Raw genomic sequence first — 16255 nt, forward strand, 5'->3', positions numbered from 1 at the left:
TTTTCAAATATTTTTCACACTTATACATTTCTTTTTACATTTTTTTTAGGGGGTAGCCCTCCCTACCGTCTGGTCATTTTTACGCATTCCTAGTCAGTTTTCGCTCATTTTCGGGCAATTGTTTTACTTTTTCCCATTTTGAGCTAATTTAAGCGACTTGTACGTCATTTATTTTACGTGCAAATTCTGTGTAAATTTCGGCAGCATGATGGCACAAACCGTCACCTACCAAACTTATTTTTAAACTAACCTGCAGGAACAGCAAACAAACAGCAACCGAAGCTGGGGGCTTACTCTCCTCACTAGGTGCTGCCAGTCTCCTAGGCCAGCGTCCGTCGCCTCCTCGCCAAAGTCGCGGATCTCCGAGACCGTCATCATCCCAGCCGCGTCAGTGTACTCGAGGGTCTCCGGGTAAGCTGGGGGCTCGATGCCTGCCACCTCGATCTCCTGCGAAGTTCAAATGAATTCTTTATTCGACGATCATTCGTCAGTTTTTAAAATCAATTCAAAAGTAAGATACTGACCACGATCGGCCAGAACGCCAACCTCCGGTGAACGAACTCAGAGTACTCCTCACCAGGAATGAGGAGAGCATCACCACTAGCATCCGCCAAGTCAGCCTCTCACTCAGCGTCGGAAGGCTCCCTAAACATCGTCCGTGGAGGGTCGATGGGAACCGCAAAGGTGTCATGAGAGCACTGACGAGTCAAACGCTCGCCCAGGTACCACACAGGTCCCATGGACATCCTCAATAGCAACTGACTCGAGCTCCTAGGTCGAAGGACCTCAACCACGAAGGCCGGAGCGTCAGGGTAGTCCACCCAGGGTCTAGGGACCCACTAAAATAAGTAAATGAAGAGTCATTCCTATGATCGACTCTTACCGGGAAAGGGGGTCATTCCTATGATTGCTCCTAAATAAAGAAATAAATGAAGGAAAAGTAATCAAAGACGCTTACGTTCTCCAACTTCAGGGCGTTCACGCCCCGTCGACAAATATCGTAAGAAGAGTGTTGGCTCTTCCTACGGCACACTACCCAGACCCTCACAACTGGGTACCCCCTCGGCTTAGGCTTCGTCCTCTTGTGCGCGAAGCTGGGAAAGTAGTAGTACACCCACGCCTGCAAACAAGAGAAATAATCGATAATTATCTTTCACGATTCGATAGAAATAAAAATATGAAGAAACAATAATCTTTCATAATGCATAAGTAAAGGTTCATACCTCTAAAAAGAGTCCAGGATCGACAGTAGCAGGAGAAGTCCCCTTCTCCATCAGCTCGGGACACACCATAACCCTCATGTAACGAGTGAGGACCATAAAGCCAGGAGTGACTCAGTCCCACCGACCTAGGTCACTCAAGTCAGAAAGGAACGGAAGAAGCTTCGTCGACAGCCTCTCCCCGTTGTCTCTAAGGTAAATCGAAGATAAGAACCACCAGAGCCACAACCGAGCCCTCTGGTCCGCAGTACAAGCAGGAGGAGCCATCCTCCTCCCATCCATCAGCACCGTCGCCGGGGTCCTACCCGCAAAGTAGTCCCTGACATAAGAACTCGGCACCAAACCCGGAACGGTAGCAGCACCCTCCGCCAGGTTCAAGCCAATCAGCCTCCTCGCCTCGGCTGAGTCCACTCTCACGGCCGTCAACGGCTACACAAATGCCTCCTCTCCGTACGGCAGACCAGAGATTATGACGTAGTCCTCATGAATGACCCTGACCTCTCCAAAAGGCATATAAAAGGTCGAGGTCGTGTCCCAGTACCGATCAAGGAAAGCTCAAATCAGGTAGAGGTTAGCCCGAATCTTCCTCTCCCTAATCGCCCTTCACGCTCCCACCAAGGCTACGAAGGCTCCCAACTTGATGATGGCCTTCTCCTCCTCCGACAGTCTCTCGTAGGCATCCATCATCGTATTATAGCCAGAAAAAGACCTCATGTTCCCTGCATCCTGCATCAATTTGAAGAAAATGCTATGTTTAGCACGAAGAAATGAGAAATGAAAAGTCAAACGAATAAAGGAAGGTAAATAGGAAGTGACAAGTTCGAGATTTACCAAAATCCTCGCCGTCCTGTACAACAGCTGGCGCTCTACCACCCAAATGAGATGTCTATCATTCCATTACTCAGCCCACTTGGGTGCCCCACTAGCTGGCGACCACCTCGTCCAACGTTGGCCCGCCTCGGGACCTCCTCAGCCTCCTCCCGTACCACCTCCTCTCTCTCTCCCCCTACAAGAGCGGGAGAAGGGTCGAAGTCCACATCCATGGGAGCCCTCCCTGATGTAGAAGGAATGTCACCTGCAAAATTAAGGTAGAATAGGCCGCGTCAAGCCACGACGAGCCTTGACAAGGTCGTTTCAAACATTTTCAAGTGTTTTTAAGCCCTAAGAATGGCCTTTTCTCGCCATCTTTGGCCATTTCTTTCGAAACCCGATCACTCATGTGGAACATAGGGTCAAGTCAAGTCTAAGTTCGAGCTTAGTCATGGGTTTGAATCGAAAATTCGGCATCATTTCGCTATAATATCAATTATGCCCTAGAAAAGTGTCCTGAAAAAGCTGCTGCAGACCAAAAATCCGACATGGTAGGAAGTTTACCCATTACACAAGGGTTCTAAAAAACTAAATTTTATCAAAAATGGACAATCCTAAAGGCATTTTCGAAACAGCTGAGAAACCGTCTCAAAATCGCTCAAATGCTCAATACTTGACGAAAATTCAAAAAGAATACATGGTTATGTTCCTAACATTGCCAATTATCCATTTATAATGTCAATTTTAGAAGACAAAACCATTAGGGGGAAAAGCCACAAATTTTCGAAATAGGGGAGGGGAACCCCTAATTTTTTCGGCTTTAAATCAAGCAAAAATAAGAATTGAAGCAAGAATGTGACACATACCTCGATTAGTCATGATTAATGATAAGAATTAATCATGTTTTGGCGGAATTTGGTCGGAATTTGAGAGAAGGGTGAAAAGCTTATGTTTTGAAATGAAAACATAAACACGGCTTAAGTCGCGTTTTTACTCAGACAAGGACGAGCTTGGGAAAGGACGCAGCACATGCTGCGCCTCTTCTAAGAGTCACAGCTCTTGCTGCGCCTCTTCCCCAGCTTCCCTCCAGCTCAATTTTCAAAAGTTCGTTATAAGTTGGTTATTTGTGGGCCCATCTTTGGTGCGACTCTTCTCCAACACCTTATATCATATATTTCGATTTTTGGACATTTATTTTTGTCCGGGACCGTATATTTTTGCCAAAGACAGACTAAAAACCGTCACAATATTTTATCTCCCACCAAAGACCTTTTATTGGGATTTCGCTTGCAACAACGAGCGGATTTCCGTCGGTTTTATCGACAACGTTTTTATCAAATACTTCCTTTTACCCAACGAGAGTTCATGATGACCGATTGCACTTTTCGAGAGACCGAGTTCGCTTGGAAGCCGACACAAGCTTATTCCCAGAAATGATTCAATCCAGACAGAATCATCAACATACTCCCCGCCGAGAGTTCACTTGGAAGCCGACACAAGCAGATTCCCAGACATGATCCAATCCGGACAGGATCATCAGCAATTTCCCCCAGCAGTTTCTACCGAAGTACTATTGTTCTCAATATTATTCGTTTCAAATGACCCTTTATTCTTTCAGACAACTTTTAGACAATTTTCAGTAACCTTCAGAATCTCTGTGACCCCTAATGCCTTCAGACATCAAGTTATCTTCAGACCAAAGATTTTTGTCGAAGCGTCTTTAGTCTCGTTTCACCCAGGGGTGTCTCAGGTATGATTTCTTCTTATGGCTGGCGAGCCTCCTTACATAGTCTAATGGACTTTAAACGACCCTCCCCAATAGTCGACAGACTCTAAAATGTTCCCGACGAGAGGTCATTGGCTCAGACCCCTTGAGCCGCCTCCCGTCGCCATAGTCATCAGGTTGTAATCTTCGATTGACCTGATGGCTATACTTTGAATTTTGCCTTGTCCAAGCCTCAGTCAAAGTGGGGGCTCTGTAGATACCTTATTTATGCATCTCCCGCCAGCCACCCAGTGATGATTGGGCCGCATGTTTGGTACACGGAATGATTTATGATAGTCCGTAAGTTTATCGTCAAGTGATAGCTCAAATAATTTTGTCTACCCCTTGGTCGTCATCTACGCGCCGATACGATCGTTTTGACAGTAATTAGAGTTCATTTGGAGTCCGGGTCAAAAATCGTTTCATTTTCTAAAAAACCGTTCAAAATGACGAGTCGGAATGTCCTAGAATATTCCAGATATTTATTCCATAAATTAATTTTATATCTTTTGGTAAAATATATCCCGAAAATCTTATTTTAAAGAATAAGGAAGTAGAGATCCACCGCAATTCCATAAAAGAAACGCGGAATTCTTTCTTCCGCAGGAGGAACCTCTGGGGAAATGACGAAGAGATCTTGCGCCTCTTGAAGGATCGCATTGCCTGCTGCGCCTCTTCCCTGACTCTTTTACGCGATCAGATTTTTCTGTGATTTATTTCGAAAGTTTGAGTCATTCCATAACTCTCCATATTTTTTAGTATAAATAGGGCCCTTCGTTCCACATATGTTTCACGCGAGTGTCCGTCCTTCTCTTCTCCCTTTGCATTTTAAGACCGTGCTCTAAGCATTCGACGCCTACATGCTTGATCAATCGACCACGTAAGCTCAGATCATTCTGAGTTCCAGTCACGTTGCATGACCGACCAATTTGACCACTACACATCAATCAACTTAATCTAAATCCCCTAACGAGGGCACTTTCTACATACATTCGAGTCGAGCAATCACTATAAGTTAACTTAATTAAATCTCATTTCGTCAAACATGTAAGTCTGAGGGTGTAAATCCCATCTTTTTATTGTATTTTATTTTTGTACTAATTAATGTAAGATTTACGTCAAAAACATATTTAAAACCGGCTTCTAAAACCCCTTTTATCAAACCGTTTTTACAAACCAGCAGTAAACAGACCTAGAGAAGGAACACAGCAACTGTTGCGCCTCTTCGAAGAGTCGCAGCATCTGCTGCGCCTCTTCCAGAGGCTGCCGCAGTTCCTGCTTTTCTTCTTCTTCCTCGGTTCTCTGTTGATTTCATTCATTTGTTTTCTTTTCTTCTTTTCTTCCTTTTTCCATACATAATACAAATTTTAATATATTCTTAATAAATATCATATTTTATTTATGGTTTAGATCCCTTATAATCGAAATTTGCGGGTTTTCGCCATTAAATCAAACCCGGATTTTAGAGACTCGATTTGTTCATATCAAGTTTCTGGAATTCGTCCTTTGTACATGTTTTTATTGCTTGTTTCCAGTTTGTCACGTCTTTCAACTCGTTTCCGTCTTCATAATTAGGCCTAATTCGTTTTAATTTGTTCATAATCCGTTTTAACTCGTTTTAACTCGCGTTTATTGCTTTCATGACGGTCTCATATGTTAATAATATGCTAAATCACCTTCACTTGAGTCAAATATCAATAATCAACCTTTAAACCTACCAACAAGCGTAAACAATTCGCAGTTCTGACTTCACAGCCAGAACTCACCTCTGGAACAGACGCAGTGACCACTGCGCCTCTTCCAAGGGACGCAGCAATGCTGCGCCTGTACCGCGATGAGTTCTGTCTCTGAACTTTCGTTCTTGCTTGTATTTAATCCTTTAATTACGTAATTAATTAACTATTAGTTGTAATATCACCCTTAATCTGTCCATATTTTCCAACCTTTTTTTAAATTCCTTTCTTTTCTCTAAATTGTCCGTCTTAAGTATATTTTTGACGCACATCAATTAATCCATTGTAATTTATTTATTGTAATTTTCATTATCGTTTTTTATTTATTTATCGTGGATGTTTATTCATTTTTTCACATGAAATCAATTCTAAACCTTAATTCGACATTAATAAGTGCTAATTACTTGTTCACCGACTTAGCTAATTATCACATGCTAGGATCAAAACATTGGATGTTGCATTGCATGCATATAATCGACAACATATCAAATACGAACGATTTCCCTAATCATTAGTAGAGGCCGCTATCGAGGCGGGCGGGATTAGGTGTTCAGTAAAAGGACTTCCTAATACGTACCCTCACCCCTTACTCCAGGTCTCTATGAACATCCGTGTTCATTGGCATCCACGAGAATCATTCTAGACATAGAATGTTAAGGGTAACGAGTTCTTGGTGTTCATGTCACTACTTTGTGTCTTGACATGACGCGAGGTATTCGAACGGTTCCAATTTCCCATAAAAATTGGTAGATACTCCACAAATGCAAACGCTTTTCTCAAGCGCCCCCGTGTCCACAACGCATCATGAGACTTCATATCTCCTTCAAAGTGGATCTTCCATTCCCAGAAAGCAAACATGTGAGTGATATACAAGGGTGCAAATTAAAGCTTGTTGGAATATGTGTCCTCCGACAATAATGCGATCACAACTGTTGATCATGATGATCACATGTTTAAGTCTCATTTTAAAGAATACAATTGGGAAGTAATTTTTACTGTCAACTGGTCCACACATATCGGTAGTGATTAGCTGACTAGAGTTTGACATTACTGTCGTGCGACAGTGGTGATCAGTTGATCCACTTAGGTCATACCTAAAGGGTAACACTCTTATTGATCATTTACTTGATCGTATGACGATACGGGTTAATTAAATTACTTAAAATTGACGGACGATTTTGGAAGTAATATTTACGTGTCTCATTGTAATTTGATTAAATAAGATACGGTCTAAGTAATCGAATAGTTTTAATTACTTAGATGAAATTATTGTTTAAGGAAACAATTGCATTTGAATGAATAAATTATTATAAATACAAGATGTTGTGATTTATAATTGGTAAAATATTTTGGTACAAGTAATTATGAATTACTAAGTCGATTTTGTATATGACGTATTTTTAATGCGTTGATTTTTAATATGTTAAAAACACATAACAATTTTATGTGACATGTGACATGTGACATATGACAATTTGACAATTTGACAAAGATAAAATGGAGTCCATTTTATCCATAAAAACCGAAATAATGGGGATGATTAGGAATATATTATGTTAATTATGTTAGTGGTAAACATAATCATTTCTTCCTAATCCTAGCCATGCAACCCTACTTAATCTTGTGAAGACCACCTTGTGCATGCATTGGCCCCTTCCTTCCCTTTCTACCCGGTTTTTCAAGAGGAGCAAACCATGGGTTTTTCTCCTTATTTTACCTACCAATAGTTAGTGAATGATTATTCATTATTCATCATCTAAAAATAAGAGTTTTAGAGAGATAAAAATCTTCCTCCTTTTCCCTTCCTCTCAACCGAAATTATTAAGAGAACAAAATATTTTCGGTCAATTTTATTCTAAATTAATATTGTTCTAGTAATAATAATATTAATTTTATTAAGTTGTTACTTTGGGTATAAATCCTTGGGAGGGATTCTCTACTTGAATCCTTGTTCATCCACTTAAGGAAGCTCAAGAACAAGTGAGTAGAAGAACTCACTTGTGCCCATAAAATCCTAAATCCTCAATGTATGATGATGATTTATTCTTTAAATCTTTTATTGTTTGCATGCATAAGATCATTTTTAATTTTATGACTAAATTAAATAATCACATATATGAATATGTATAATAATGAGATATAGATTTCTAACAAAGCTCGTCAAGAGCAATGAACCATATTGTGATGTGGCGTCTACTTCCACTTAATCGATGATCCATCTAAAAGAAAGAAAAGGTGGTCAACACATTTACTCCGCAGGATTCTTCACCTTGAAGCCGCTTAAACAACCTGGTCTATGGAACCAACAATCTAGTGGGACAAAGTCCAACCTATTGTACCAATAGAAGAAAGTGGATCAATCAAAACTTGAATCCACCAATGAGTTAAGAGCACTCACAGAAAATATGAGCAAGGCCACAACTGAAATCAGACAAATCCGATCTAATTTTTTTCAATACCTAATGAAAACAATGGAATCAGAAGAACCAACAACAATATTTTAAAATTTATGTTGTGCTTACTGCTCAACAAGATGAAATGGTGATGGTCAAACAAAATACTGCAGCTCAATAAACAAGCATAATGTAAATCAGAAACATATGATGACAACTCAACATCAAATCTATACCAAAACCAAACATACACCAAACTTGGAGACTCATTTGGCAGGTAAATTAAGCCATAAGACCAAAGCTTTTTATGCCAATTTGGACTAAGACATATCTCTGTCCAATAGGCCGCTCAAAGCTAAACAACTTTCAGGATCTGGCAAAAAATAGCACAAAAAACTACAATGTAAACAAACAAGTAATAATTGATTTATGATAGTCAAAGTAACAGGGATGGAGTAAAACAATATCACATAGTCTGCTAAACAATATCACACTGGATACATATCAGAACCATCATTTTTTTGCTATATTTTTGAATTCATATCACAAGAATAATCTTTTGTAAGAATATCAATATCACGGCAATCATCTTTTGTTATTTGCATCAAATAAAGCTGAAAATAACAATAAAGGTAGATGAAAATAAGCATTAAAATAGAAATAAATTAAAAATAGGTACAAAAATTATAAGAAACGCAGTAAGATGACTATGAATTGGAAATGTATGTATGAAAACGAAAATAACATGTGATTTTAAGCTGAAATTAGAAATTAAAGAGAACAAAAAACTGAAATTAACAACAACAACGTACCTGACATCGGGATTATAATTGAAATAGGATGATAACTGATCAAAAATAGAAGAATGAGCTAAGATTGAGCTAAAAACCTAGAAATCACGAAGGAAACATAACAAATTAGGGAAAACAACAAATAAAGCTGAAAATAACAATAAAGCTAGATGAAATTGAAAATCTAGACAGAAAATTAGAAGAAACGCAGTAAGATGTGTACGAATTGGAAAAATATGTACGAAAAACGAAAAAAACATGTAATTTAAAGTTGATATTAACAACAATAACGTACCAGACACCGCGATTATGATTAAAATAGTATGATAATTGATTATAAAATCGAAGACTGAGCTGAGATCGAACAGAAAAACTAGAAATCACGAACAAAAGGTAAGAACATTTAAGGTTTCCATGGAAGAGAGAGTAAGAGAAGAGAGAAGGTAGAGAGAGAAGCTATATTGCGTGAGAATGGTGATTTTGGCTGAGGAAGGGCTTATATATGGGGCGCGCGAAAATGACAATTTTCCCTTAATGATCCGCGCTCAATAAGGGACGTTGGATCTCTTAGATCTTACGGTTGGTATTAATCCTCAATCCTCAAATATATAACCCATACTTACATGATCCCATTCCTATATATATATATATATATATATATATATATATATATATATATATATATATATATATATATATATATATATATATATATATATATATAGAGAGAGAGAGAGAGAGAGAGAGAGAGAGAGAGAGAGAGGGTCATGTAAGTCCCTTACATCTAATGAGTCCATTAGTCCTATTATCGGCCTTTGGATGAAGGAGATAGAGGGAGGAGATTAGATCTCAATGGATGGCCACAAATTAATCTCATCTAATTACCTCCCTTAATCATTCAACCTTCCTTAAACACTCACCTCTCCTAATATCCTCATCTCATTATCCACCTCCAAATTTCTCTCTACACCACATACTCCCTAAAATTCCCAAAAAAATAAAAACCAAAAAAAAAACCCAACTCTCATCCTCACTGGTTCGCTAACCCAACCACCCCACCACCTTCTTCCCAACCGGACCACCAGTCCAACCACCAGCCCGACCAATCACTCTTCCTCCTCTGTTATATCTCTCTCACGCCTCCACCCCACGGCCTCCACCCACACCCCACGGCCGCCGCACGCCACAGCACCACCTCCGCGGAGCCCAAATCTGGGTTTTTCTTCTCCCACATGGCCTCCACCCACACCACCACACCCCACGGCCACCACACCGCTTCACGCCGCACGCACCACCTCCGCCAGACCACCCCCAACACTTCCGTATCTCCAATTCTCCTTTCTTCTCCCTCCGCCAGACCACCCCCAACACCGCCATCCTCCATTTCGTTTTTTTCTATTCTATTTTTTTTTCAGATTCGTTTTTTTAATTCAGATTCGTTTTTTTTTTCAATTTCGTTTTTTTTTTTTTTTCAGTTTTGTTTCTTAAATTTATTGTTGTTGGTAATTTTTAGATCTCATTTATTTTGTTTCTTGGTGATTGTTGGTCGTTGGAGGAGGATGGTGACGATGTTGGTTTTTTTTCTTTTTTTAGATCTCATTTTTAGAATTCTATTGTTGTTGGTAATTTTATTTTGTTTCTTGGTGGTTTTTATTTTCAGAATTCGGTGTTGTGGATGGTGACGATGTTGGTGGTCGTGATGTGGTGTTGTTGTTTGATGGTTGGTGGTTGGTGTTTTGTGAGACGGTTTTTATTAACAAATTATATTTTTAAATCTAATTGTGATTTTTTTACTTTAAATTTTTCAGATTTACTTGTAAATTTCTGTCAACAAATTATATTCTTAATTTTTCAGATCTATGTGTTAATTTTTGTTGACGACACCTTCAAACATTAAAGTTACATAAACTTTAATGTTATTTTTTAAAAGTTTTAGATCTTTAATGTTGTGGGTATTGTAACTTTAAGGTTATACGGACTAATTTTTTTTTTTCAGATTTGGTATTTAACATCTCGTCTTATTATTATATTGTCTTGTTTTATATTTCACAAATCTCGCCTTGTTAATATTCGTCTTGTTATATATATTTTTCAATTTTATTAAAGTTACAATTTTTTCTATTAAAGTTACACTTTTCTCCATTAAAATTACATTTTTCTCGTTTATTAAAGTTACACTTTTCTCTATTAAAGTTACACTTTTTCCTATTAAAGGTACACTTTTTTCCGTTAAAATTACACTTATCTTCATTAAAGTTACACTTATCTCTTTTATTAAAATTACAATTTTCTCTATTAAAATTACACTTTTTTCTGTTAAAATTACACTTTTTTCTTTTAAAGTTACACTTATCTTCATTAAAGTTACATTTATCTCTATTATTAAAGTTACACTTTTATCCATTAAAATTACACTTATTTCTATTAAAGTTACACTTACCTCTACTAAGGTTACCCTCTCAATTACTAAAGTTACACTCTCAATGGACTAAAATTACATTCTCAATGGACTAAAGTTACATTCTCAATGGACTAAAGTTACACTCTTGGACTAAAGTTGCACAATTTGGACTAAAATTACACAATTTTGGACTAAAGTTACAAAAATTTGGACTAAAGTTATACAAATTTGGACTAAAGTTACACAAATTTGGCCTAAAGTTACACAATTTGAACTAAAGTGTAACAATTTGGCCTAAAGTTACACAAACTTGGACTAAAGTTACATAATTTTAGACTAAAATTACACAATTTTGGACTAAAGTTACACAATTTGTACTAAAGTTACACAATTAATTTGAGTCATTGATCACTAATTCACCATATATCATTTTGCAGTTTCATTGATCACTAATTCTGTAATTCACACATTTGTGGACTAATTCACTATATATCAACTAATTTGAGCCATTGATCACGGTTCACATTTATTTTGAGTCATTGATATTGTGCAGTTTCAATCATTGTCCACTAAAGTTTAGTCCATTAAAGTGTAACTTTAGTACATTGATAGTGTGTATCTTTTATCGTTTTATGAGTGTAATTTTAGTCCAAAAAAGTGTAATTTTAGTCCAGAAAAGTGTAATTTTAGTTTACAAAAGTGTAATTTTAGTCCACAAATGTGTAATTTTAGTCCATAAAAGTGTAATTTTAGTCCACAAAAGAGTGATTTTAGTCCACGAAAGTGTAATTTTAGTCCATAAAAGTGTCATTTTAGTGAACAAATGTGTAACTTTAGTTCACAAAAGTGTAATTTTAGTCCACAAAAGAGTAATTTTAGTCCACATAAGTGTAATTTTAATCCACAAAAGTGTAATTTTAGTCCACAAATGTGTAATTTTAGTCCATAAAAGTGTAATTTTCGTCCACAAAAGAGTAATGTTAGTCCACGGAAGTGTAATTTTAGTCCATAGAAATGTAATTTTAGTCAACAAATGTGTAATTTTAATCCAAACTTTAGTCTAAAAAAATGTAATTTTAGTCAACAAAAGTGTAATTTTAGTCCATAAAAGTGTAACTTTAGTTCATTGAGGTTGTAATTTTAGTCCATGGCAATGTAACTATAATCATTTTAAGTCATTTTTATATAAAAATTTGAAAAATAACAAATATAAAAAACAGACCAAAACATCAAAATTGAAAAAATAAACGCACATGAAAAAAAAAACGGGTCAATGAAAATAATATTTGATCTATTTTAGTAGATCTAAGATCAAAATAAAAGAAATTCACAAAATAAAAACAAGATTTGAAACCCGAATTATGAAAACAAATTGTATAGCAAGACGATATTTGAGGAAATAAAAACAACACCCAAACATTAAATTTTAAAAAAAAAACAAAAAAAAATAAAAATGAAAAAAAAAGGACGTCGTGGTGGCGGTGGTGGTGGTGTCGGGTGGGTGGTAAATGAGTAATAGAAGAGTGAATGATTTATTTGGATTTTTTAGGTTTTTTATTTGTTGGTTTTTGGGTTTTTTTTTCCTTAGTTTTTTTTAGAGAAAAGGGAGAAGTGAGATATAGAGAGAGAATGAGGAGATGTGATAATGAGATGATGAATGATTAGTGAGGAGGAGTAATGTTGTTAATGAGAAAATTAGAGGGAGAGAGCTAAATTAGAGGATTAACCTTCTTTTTTTTTGTTTTTATCTTAGCCCTCCATTTCCAAGATCTAAAGGCCCACAATAGGACTTATGGACTCAAAGGTTGGAGGTGGACTTTTATATATATATAGGGTCGGGGTCACGTAGGAACTAACCCCCCCCCCCCAATAAAAGACTCAAAAATCTCATCAGTTCTTCAGAAGACACCATTGATTCAATAAAAAAACGCGCATCTTGATTTCTTCGTTTCTCTTTCCGTCACCATTGTTGCGCATCAATCAAACTCCATTCTTGCACCTCTGAATCGTCTCAAATACAATCAAGGTAAGTTTTAATTCGGATTTCGAAATAAATCCAATTTAAAAACTTAGGGTTTGCTTAACAATTTTAACTTGAAACAATTAGGTTTTGCTGATTTTTGATTTAAGATGGTATTTTGTCGTTTGGATTATTGATTGGTTGGTTCATAACTTGATTAACATTAATGTGATCGAAAAATTAGAGTTTCTTTGTTGATAAAACCATCTGATTTTGGTAATAATCTAACAAGAACGATTTTTTATTTCAGATGGTAATAATTGAAGAAGAAGATTCGGTAATGGCAGAAGTTATAGGTAAGTACTACTGCATGTTCTTTGTATCCAACAAGTTAAAGATGTGTATGTATGTAGATGTAAGAATGTATCTTTAAACCAATGTTTTTTGCATTTAATTTGAAGGGGGTAAGGGGATTAATATATCGCAATACCTTATTTTGTTTTTGCTACTAATTGAGACCCCCAAATAAGTTGTTTTTAAAAGTTATGTGTATCTAGGTAGTTGAAGATGTGTTTTTGCCAATATGAAAAAATGTATGATTGTGAAGATGGAGGGATTATTACTTAGGTTACTCAGTGATTTCGATCTCACGGGTGTAAGATTGTGAAAAGTTATGTATATCTAGGTAGTCCGAATGTACTTTATTCTGCTGGATTCTGGGATTCTGTTTGATTCCGGAATTCTGTTTGATTCCTCTCTTTCTGCTTATGATGTAAACTGAGTTCTTTCCCTTAGCTCAGATATTGATTTTCTGTGCAGACATTGTACAAGTTACTAATGTCCAAGCGTCTTCAAGTAATTCACAAGGAGATCAGTTACTTGTCACTAATTCACCACATGAACTTTCTTCCAACAATGTACCAGGTATTAAATTATAGCTTTTTATTAATTATTGTATTATCTAATAAACTTGAGTAGGTTATAACGGATAAAATTACAATTATTGCCGAGATGCTCAGCAGAATTAAAACCAGCATTGTGGATGAAATTTGCAACTTTGGAAGAAGGCATACATTTTTACGAGGAATATGCCAAGGTTTGTGGGTTTCTTACAAGGTTAGACTCAACAAAATTTGTTGATGGGATTATTACACACAAGTGGTGTGTGTGTAATAAACAAGGCAAAAGTAATCACAAGGGTACAAAAAGGAAGAGGACCCTTACGCGAATTGGTTGTCAGACTAAAGTTAGTTTTAGAATAATTCAGACGGGTGAATATGAGATTTATGATTTTATTGAGCTTCACTCACATGCTATGAATACGCCAACAACTATGATACATCTGAAACCATGTAAGGATTTAAACTTGGTTCACAAAAAAATGAGAATGGATAATGCGCATGTAAACCATGGTCCGGTGCAAACATTTAGGATCTTCAAATAGTATGTGAAGGGATACAAAAATGTGGGTGCTTCTTTACAAGATTTCAAAAAAATTTCAAGGGATGTTAAGAAATACATCAAAGAATATGATGTCCAGATGTTAATAGAGAACTTCATGCAAAAAAAGGCTATGTCTCCATCTTTCTATTTCTACTTTGATGTGGATGATCAAAGTAGAATAACTAAGCTTTTCTGGGCAGATCTAATATCACTTAAAAATTATGCCCTTTTTTTAAAAAAATAAAAATAAAAATTATGCCCTTTTTGGTGATGCTGTTTCTGTTGATGCCACTTATAACTTCAACCAATATAAAATGGTGTTTGTCCCTTTCACGGGTGTTGATAACCATAAAGGTTGCGTTACTTTTGCAGCGGGTTTGATACGAAACGAAAATGCAGAATCATTTTCGTGGTTGTTTCAAAATTTTGTAACGGCTATGATTGATCGCTATCCTATTAATAAAATAATGATCAATGTATAGGCATCAACAAAGATGTTAAAGGTGTGTTTGGTGACAAAACACGCCACCGACTGTGTATGTGGCATATAATGAAGAAGTTGCCTGACAAGGTTGGTCCATCGATTTCCCAAGACACAACTTTTTTGAAGGAAATAAACTCAATTGTTTGGGATGTAGAAATCACTCCAGAAGAATTTGAATCGAAATGGAATTAAATAATTTCCTCATATGAGCTTTCTGATAACAAGTGGTTGAAGAAAATGTTTAAGCACCGTGCTCTTTGGATTCATGCTTACATTAGAGACACATATTTGGGCGGGATTTTGTGCACGACATCAAGGTTAGAGTCTGAAAATAGCTTCTTTGGAAACTTCATCAACCCACATGTCACACTCGTCGAGTTTTTCATGCGTTTCCAAACAGCAATGGATGCTCAGAGATGGAAATATTCTAAGGTAATGGCTGATGATAAGAACTATTATCCAAAATTGACAACCCCTCTCCTTTTAGAAAAGCAAGCTTCTGAATTTTACACAATCGTCATATTTTATATTTTCCAAGTAGAAGTCCAAGCAGCATGTTATACTTGTGGCCATTAACCAGCACCAAACACAACTGGTGAGAATGATCATATTTCAATAATTGATCGTGAGAAAGACAAGGAATACAAAGTTTATTTAAGCGATAATAAGTTTTGTTGTTCTTGTAAGATGTTTAAAAGAATCGGGATACTCTGTAGGCACATTTTATGGGTGATGAAAGATAGGGGATTTGATCATATACCTAAAGAGTATTTAGCACTTAGATGGAGCAAATCTGCAACCTCCCACCCTCTTTCTAATGTTGTTGGAAAATCTGTCCTAGCTGATTGTGTGTCAATCGAAAGCCGCCAGAACAATATAAGTGAATTATGGTCGGAGGTATTTAATGTAGTCTCACTTGTTGAGGATAATGAGGAACATTCTGATGCGCTATTTCAATTGCTCCGAAGTTTCAATGAAAATTTGATTATTTAAGTTAAGTCGGGGAAGTCAAAAGATAAGAAAGCTGAGATTGAGATGCTTCTTGGGTCAAAAATTCCAACTGAAGTCACTGTTCTACCACCAGAGAAGTGCAAGAATAAGGGATCGGGAAAGAGGATAACATCAAACAAGGAAAACGCAGTCTTGGAAAATGCAAATCCTCTGAGGAAATGTCATGTTTGCGGTGAAATGAGTAACAATGATAGTAGAAATTGCCCGAGTCGACTCCCTTGAAACTGATTTCAGTGGGATTTGT

The sequence above is a fragment of the Silene latifolia genome, unplaced genomic scaffold (assembly GCF_048544455.1).
Source record: "Silene latifolia isolate original U9 population unplaced genomic scaffold, ASM4854445v1 scaffold_70, whole genome shotgun sequence".
Taxonomy (NCBI): Eukaryota; Viridiplantae; Streptophyta; class Magnoliopsida; order Caryophyllales; family Caryophyllaceae; genus Silene; species Silene latifolia.